Genomic DNA, 8875 nt, shown 5'->3' with positions numbered 1-8875 from the left:
GATACGATAAAACAAACGTTTCCAATACTTTCAAATACTTTCCAGATATGTTGTGGCAACCTAAAATTGTTTGCTGGGTATATGTCGTACCTAATAGCCAGAACGCACTTCTCAGCCTACTAATCAAGGCCCGATTTGCCTAATAAGCCAAGTTTTCATGAATTAATGTTTTTTCGTCTACCTAACCTACCTAACCTAACCTAACCTAGCTTTTTTTGGCTACCTAACCTAACCTTACCTATAAATATAGGTTAGGTTAGGTTAGGTAGGGTTGGTTAGGTTCGGTCATATATCTACATTAATTTTAACTCCAATAAAAAAAAAATTGACCTCATACATAGAGAAAAGGGTTGCTTTATCATTTCATAAGAAAAAAAATTATAGTAAATATATTAATTCAGGAAAACTTGGCTTATTAGGCAAATCGGGCCTTGCATAGTAGGCATAGAAGTGAGTTCTGGCTACTAGGTACGACATATATATATATATATATATATATATATATATATATATATATATATATATATATATATATATATATATATATATATATATATATATGTCGTACCTAATAGCCAGAACGCACTTCTCAGCCTACTAATCAAGGCCCGATTTGCCTAATAAGCCAAGTTTTCATGAATTAATGTTTTTTCGTCTACCTAACCTACCTAACCTAACCTAACCTAGCTTTTTTTGGCTACCTAACCTAACCTTACCTATAAATATAGGTTAGGTTAGGTTAGGTAGGGTTGGTTAGGTTCGGTCATATATCTACATTAATTTTAACTCCAATAAAAAAAAAATTGACCTCATACATAGAGAAAAGGGTTGCTTTATCATTTCATAAGAAAAAAAATTATAGTAAATATATTAATTCAGGAAAACTTGGCTTATTAGGCAAATCGGGCCTTGAATAGTAGGCTGAGAAGTGAGTTCTGGCTACTAGGTACGACATATATATATATATATATATATATATATATATATATATATATATATATATATATATATATATATATATATATTATAATATATATATTTTAATACTTGTGAACCAGAATATGTTTGAGCAGCAGCGATCGTGCCATTGGCCGGAGTGCAACAATTCAAATAATTTAAAGGGCCTGCTCGGGTATATAAGAGAGGCTGGGAGACTGGGGCCGGCACTTTTTTTCATCTTTTCATTGGCAACGGAAGCAGTAGCACGTCGCGCTCGCAGTGAGATCTAGGCGATACGCTGTTTGAGCGCCCCCGCACCTGCAACCACCTGCCTCTGCATTATTGCAGTTACATGGGACCACCGTTTTGAGGCATCTGACATCACAACCACCACAGTGATCCAACAGCATCGATTTAACAACAGCCAGAGATGCAGAGCGCTAGTAGCACCTGTTGCTAACTTGCAAGGTCAGGGCCGCTTGGTCGGCCCAGACGAGCATACTCTCGTGGTAACCCTACCTGGGGCCACATCCTTATCACAGCCATCTTCCATCCAAGGCAACACCCAGGCAAACTGGCACACACCTCTTTTTCAGGCAACGACGGCTCTTCCTCTCGGCGTGTTCACGGTTTATGTTACAGCTTTATCAGTGATATAGCGTGCAAAGATACATTACCCTAGTGGGCCAACCCGTACTGCCACCCTGAATAAAACCAGGGACAGCTGGATGGCCTAACTTACGTAATGTGTATTGCCGTGTATAGCACTCTTTCTCTCCTCTGCTAAACATTTCTTCCTCTTCAGGCCGGGACCTACCCCCTGTGCGGTGAAAGTGCAGTGGGGTATTCGTCCTTTCCTCCCAGGTGGGGACACAGCACGTGCTTGCGCCCTGTGTCTCCCTGCCTGGCTTGTTTGCTATGCCGATCCAATGCTAGAACCTCGTGATAGTGCGAGTCAACTAGCAGTGGGGGTTGCCCTTCAGTAACACCTTCAGGACTCACGAATACTTTGTATTTGTGCCGAACCGGGTTCAATTAGCCTGCTAGGAACCCGGAATTACGCCTCTGACAACCGAGCTCCAACCCACAGCTCACGAGCACACTGACCCCCCCACTGAGCTAATGGAATCGCAGTGATTGGCACAAGACACGGGACTGTCAGTAGATAGTGAGTCACAATGGCTCACTGTCTACGGATGACCTACACTGGGAATACACCCATAGACACTATTGACTGCATCACTACCTTTTACAATGCCACTGGCACACCAGCCACTAACCATATAAAACATGCCAACACAAACACCATCAAATTTCTCATTGCCTCAGAAGACGACCTTTTTGCCTGTTTCAGGGAACCTGCTTTATCAAAACTCACACAAGCTTCACTGACTCCTGTCCTCACAATTGAACAAAAAACTAAATGCTCCATCCTTGTAAGAAATGTCGACAGCTCTGTCCTATCAGCACCTAACACTATCAATCTCTCCCAAGACATCTCACACAGGAATGCTATTACTGTCATGGAGATATACCCAGTGCCCAATACAAAACACCTTAAGATCCAGTGTTCCTCCCCTACAGAAGCTCAAAAACTCTTGCATCATGGGATAAAAATCCTCAACACCAGCACTCCTCCCTATCTCATTAGTCCAGTTGACTATCTTCCTTTGCTGCAATGCTTTAAATGCTACAAATACAGTCATGAAACCCGAAAATGTAAAAGCCCACAAATTTGTTCAAAATGTTCTGCAGAAGGCCATTTTTACACTCAGTGCTCTGCCAACACTTTAAAATGCATCAATTGCCAAGGAGGTCATTCAGCAGTTGACAAATCTTGCCCTTTGAGAAAGCAAACCCTAAAATCTCTTCGCAATAACCAACCTCGCACTCAAGCACACCCTCATTCCTCTTCTTCAACCTCCCATAACCTATCTCATCACCAAACAGCATCAGCCACCTCAATGTCCTATGCCAGTGTCCTTAATGCTTCACCTCACCAGCAACATCATCATAATACTGCACAACAAACTCAGTCCTCTCCACCTCTCTTCCCTCACCCACCACCTCCACCTTATTCTCCTCTTCAGAACCTTGCATATGAACGAGTCACTGCCTGTGTACAAGCTGCTTACTTGAAGGCCAAGGACGACGGCCGTGACTTTGCTGACTATCTTCCAATCTTTCTCACTCATAACGGCCTTCCTAGTATCTCTGTTCCTCCTACTCAACTATTGCGCTCTGCTCCATTCTCGCCTACAGTCCTCACTCCACAAAACATCATGACTTCAGCTGAAGAAAATATTACAGTTCCCCCACAATCTCCTACCAACCCACTCCTGACTGCTACAGAAAACGGTGCCACTGACCAAACAGCACATCATGGACTATCCCAAACTGAAGCATCCATGTCAAAAGCACTTTCAACCTCTTCTCCCAACATTGTCCTCTCCACTTCCAATCTGACTACTAACACTACAACCTCTGATACCTCTCACCCGGTCCCTGTCAACAAGCCTTCTGTCTCCCTCCATCCCCCAACAACTTCAGTCATTTCTTCTGTAACTCATCTTGTCTCGTCCCGAGCCCGTTCAGCAACCCGTTGTCTTACTCCCACCTCCCGCTGTAAATATCATACAATTCCTACCACCCTCCTCCAAGATGCACCCTCCTCAATAACTGCCCAACTCATTGAATCACGCAACCCTCATGCTCTTGTACATGCACAAAACCCCACCAGCACCCCATCAAAACCTAAAAATTCATAAAGATCATACAGTTTAATGTGCGGGCATATTTCAACATTAGACACATGGTGTCAGATTTTATTGAGATCGAGAGACCTGATGTGCTATTATTAAATAGCACATACATTACGAACTCATATAAAATCAAACATTATGGCTACTCCTCTTACCAGTCACCAGATGAAGCACATGAAGGAGTTGCAATACTCATCCGTTCTTCATACAAACACGAACTCTTACACACTCATTGGCTTCACAAACATTTCCTAGCCATTAAAGTTCATACACAAATGGGGTCTCTCATCATCTGCACAACCTACACCCGTCCTAACACCGACATTCCCATGCAAGATTTCATAACTCTCTTCAACAACTCTCACTTGCCTGTTTTTCTGCTTGCAGACCTCAATGCACAACACCCTACATTCCACCACAATACCACAAATCAGCATGGCAGACAGCTTCACCAAATATACACCCAAAAACATCTATTCTTTCTTGGCCCTGATTTCCCCACTTGTTTCACACATACAGGTTCTGGCCGGCCTGATCTCATATTCACCAACAGACACGGCAGCAACTTGCAACACTTCATTTCACCAGGGCCCATTACGGGCTCTGATCATATTCCCTTAATTCTCACAGTCTCCACAAATCCTATTCTCATCCCCAGCACTCCTCAATTCTCATACCATAGGGCAAACTGGGACATGTTCAAACAACACATTGATGACACTGATCTCACTTATGAATACAATGACAAACATCACACTGACATCGACACACAAGCACGCAACATACAAGACACCATCATTCATGCAGCAAACATCTCCATTCCTAAAACAGCACACAAACCACATTTCACTTTCACCCCCTCCATTCGCTCCAAACGCCTCTTAGCTTGCTATCACACTAGATTCTTACAAAACATACATCGTCATGGACAAATACTATGGGACCTAACAGCATTAAAAAACCATATCCTTAACAGCCTAGATGAAGATCACACAAAACATTGGAAACACCTTATAGAACAAGCAGAACAATACAGAAAACTGACACCTCAAGAATTCTGGAAACGAATCAAACGATTACAAGGATCAACTCACACACCGTTTAAATACCTTCTACATAATAACAACAAAATCACTGATCCTGAAGCAGTTCTCAACATTTTTAAACACCACTGGGAACAAATCTTTCACCCACATCCTCCTGAACCATTTGCACGCCCCAACATTGAAATAGTCGAAGACTGGATACACCAAAATAGACAAGCAACTACACCAGACGACCTCATTCACCTTGAAAATCTCAATTCAAACACTGAACTACAGACTCCCCTAACTCTAGCTGATGTCAAGACAGCTCTCATGGGCACTCGTCGTAGAGCCCCTGGTGCGTCTGGCATTGGACATATCCTTCTTAGACAACTCCCTGCTTCTATCATTACTGCTATCACTAACCTATTCAACGCCTCCCTTGCCTCTGGATACTTTCCACTCAACTTTAAGTCTGCCACAGCCGTTCTTATTCCAAAACCTGGGAAACCCCACACTGACCCAAAGAACTATAGACCCATCAGCCTTCTAGAGACACTTGGCAAAGTCTTTGAAAGGCTGATCAACCAGAGACTTAGAACCCACCTTGAACACAATGACTTACTCACTAACAAACAGTTTGGATTTCGGCCTCACCGGTCCACTCACGACGCCTTAAACATCATGACTAACTACCTCAGTATCAATCAGCACCAAAGACTTAAGACTGCACTTATCACTAAGGACGTTGAGAAGGCCTTTGACACTGTTTGGCATGACGGCTTAAAATTCAAACTATGCAACAACTTTAATCTTCCTCTTATCACCACCAAACTTCTTTCGAACTACTTAGACAATAGGACAATGAGAATTAAGTTCCTCCAACAACACTCTGACTACTTCAACTTACACGCCGGTGTTCCCCAAGGTTCTGTTCTTGCCCCAACACTCTACATCCTATACATAAACGACATTCCTGACCCTGTTCATCACACTTCATTAACCATATGTTATGCTGATGATGTCTCTCACCTTGTCACCAGCAACACCATTGATACACTAACAAACAGAGCACAAACAGAACTTGATGTTGTCACTGAGTGGGAGTACAAATGGCGTATAAAAACCAACTCCAGCAAATCTAAAATCACCTACTTTTTCTGTAAAAGAACTATTCGCCCAATTCCTCTCAAACTCTATTCATACACTCAAAATCCTACTTATATCTCTGTATCTCCCTCCTCCACAGTCCTGGGATTCACATTTGATCGACAACTACTCTTTCACACACACATAACACAGAAACATGCAATAGCTCTTCAAGCCATGAAGAAACTATACAGACTTAGATTTGCAAAACCTGACACAAAAATGCACCTTTACAAAGCACTTATTAGACCTCTCCTAACATACGCTCCACTAGCTCTTTCTCTATCTGCACGTACTAACAAAATAAAACTTCAAAGAATACAGAATAGAGCACTAAGATGGGTACTCAACACCCGATGGCAAGAGTTAAATACCAGTCAAAGTCTCCATGAAAGTACTAACATTCCTGCCCTAAATACCTACTGGAAAACTCTATCAGACAAACAAATTGATAGACTACTCACTCATCATGAACAACACATTGATTTTCTCCTACACACTCTCAGACTACCACGAAACAATCATGACCTCTTCTCTACCATCCATGATCCTCTTCCTAACTCTGTATTTCGTTAAACTTTAGCTCTCAACACCCAGCAGCCACTATCATTACATATTCAGCTCTCAACAACCAGCACAAACAATCCGTAAAAAAGTTCAGCCCTGACGCTCTTGAGCCAATCACTGTGATGTTGTGAGTTTGTGATGTCCCGATGTTGTCACTGAAAACACCCGACTGAGTCCCTGCCTCGAAAGCCGCAACCTAACGACACGCAGCTGGGTTTAGCCCTGGCACTTTTTCTCTTACAAATCTTCTTCCTCTCACCCCCCCTTATCTTCTTCTGTCCCCACTTCCAAGCTCGCCCCTATGGGCATCTTCTTCTGTATTATTCTGATTCTGATTCTGGGGCCGGTGGTGGGTGATGGGTGATGAGTGATGGTGTGGTGTGGTGTTGTTAAGAGTTGATTTACGGCCAGCCAGCTGCAGCCAAGGCAGGGCAAGGCAAGGCAAGGCAAGGCAAGGCAAGGCAAGGCAAGGCAATAACAGGACAGGACAGGACAGGCAAGGCAAGGCAATAACAGGACAGGACAGGACAGGCAAGGCAAGGCTATAACAGAACAGGACAGGCAAGGCAAGGCAAGGCAGGCAGCCAGCCAGCCAGCCAGCCAGCCAGCCACTCCCACTTTGTATTTATATGCATTCAATTTATATTCAAACATTATATATGTTAAGGGCCTAGTTTTAGTGTTTATTTTAAAAATGACAAACATCGAGTCGTTTTACCAGTCCTTTAGCGTTAACGGTGATGCATTTTAAAACTGAACAGAAATCACCTTTTCTGGATATATCAAATATCGAATCCGCTTAATGTGCCTACAATTCAATCATTCAAAAAATACATAATTTACATCATGCCTTTTCATAGAACAGACAATAAGATTTGTACATGCAAAAAAAAAAATCATTTAAGTTATCAATACAATGTGAGAGTACTTTACTTTTGTAACTAAAGTTGCACAATTATACCAACTGTATGGTGGCTGGGTGGTAAGGTGTGTGGCTGGTGTCTTGGAAGTCGCGAGTTCAAACGACCCAACGGGAATAATACTTTTTTTTATTCCCCTTACAATCTTCCTAATACTATTATGTAGGTGTGTGTGTGTGTGTTTTTATTCATTCTTTGGTTTTATAGATGACATACATATTGACTCCTTTTACCGGTCCTTAATTTGGCTCTGGGGAAGCAATGGTGGTGGTGGTGGTGCATTTAAAACTAAACCAAAAATCACCAGTTCTGGACGCGTCAAATATCATATCCGCTTAATGTGTCTACAACCTAATTACTTAAAACTACACTATTTAATTCATTCATATCATGTGCATATTGGTCATTATGCTCATACAACCGACATAAAAATTTAGTTTCATTATTAGAATCATACATTTCATCAAGTAATACAGATACAAAGAGATTTTCTTTCTGAGAAGACCGTTAGTATTGGCTGGCAGGCAGGCAGGCATTTGAGGGTTATTATTTCGCCTGTTGATTGGGGGAAGGGTTGATGTGTTAGGGGGTTTTCGGTTAGGTGCGGTGGTGGTGATTGGTGGTGGTGGTGGTGATTGGGGGGGGAGGGGAATGACGGTCTGTGGATTCCTTCTCCGTACCCTTTACATATAAGCAAAAATATGCCTTCCTGTGGGTATAGAAACATTAACACAAATTATATCAGTAACTGATATTGTAACCTTTTAAACAGAAAAGATTTGTACCTACAAATACTTTTAAATTATCATTTATTTGTGGAAATGGCATTTACGTCATTAAATTGATACCTCAGCATCAAGTGTCCTGCAGTGGTCCAGTGGTAAAGTGTATAAGTGATGCGTATTCTTGGAGTTGCGAGTTCAAACCCGGATTAAGCTATATATATACAACATGTTTGGTTTTGGTTGTTTGTTTTTGTATAAAGCCTCACACACTATCTATATTAAGCGAGTTTGTTTTAAACATGACATACATATTAATTCATTTTACCAGGCCTTATTCCACACAACTCCGTGAATTTCCCGTGGAGCCAGCCATTCAAACAAAAACAAACGAAACAAAACAAAAAACATTATTGCCAACAGCATTTGGTGTTCCCAGGCGGTCACCCATCCAAGTACTAACCAAACCCAATGTTGCTTAACTTCGCTGATCGGACGAGAAGCGGTGTTCTCAACGTGGTATGGGCGTTGTCATGAGACTGCCTACACATTGTGGCTAATAACCAACTCTTTAGGTCATCACGGCAGGATACGGACCTGCTTGTGGTGTCTTAATGGTAATTGTATCCTAACATATTTTTGTCTCCTTGGCATGGATATTTAACATCGTTTATTCAGTCTTGGGTTTATGTTCTTTCGCCATTTACAGACATTTTACATCTACCTACTTCCTCAGCCTGCCCTGCCAATTTCTAATGAATTTGTAGATTTTCCTTTGTAATACATACATG

At 41.9% G+C, this 8875-nt stretch overlaps 1 non-coding gene across 1 annotated transcript; it reads right to left on the bottom strand.

Annotated features, from left to right (window-relative positions):
* Window positions 1–8498: 8498 nt before the first annotated feature.
* On the bottom strand, window positions 8499–8617 carry LOC123753821 (5S ribosomal RNA). The gene has a single exon (XR_006772329.1). It is a non-coding gene; the product is annotated as a 5S ribosomal RNA (ribosomal RNA).
* Window positions 8618–8875: the final 258 nt, after the last annotated feature.

Source organism: Procambarus clarkii, chromosome 68 (assembly GCF_040958095.1).
Source record: "Procambarus clarkii isolate CNS0578487 chromosome 68, FALCON_Pclarkii_2.0, whole genome shotgun sequence".
NCBI classification, from domain to species: Eukaryota; Metazoa; Arthropoda; class Malacostraca; order Decapoda; family Cambaridae; genus Procambarus; species Procambarus clarkii.
The sequence above is the reverse complement of the archived record's forward strand: the minus strand, read 5'-3'. Positions and strand labels throughout refer to the sequence as shown.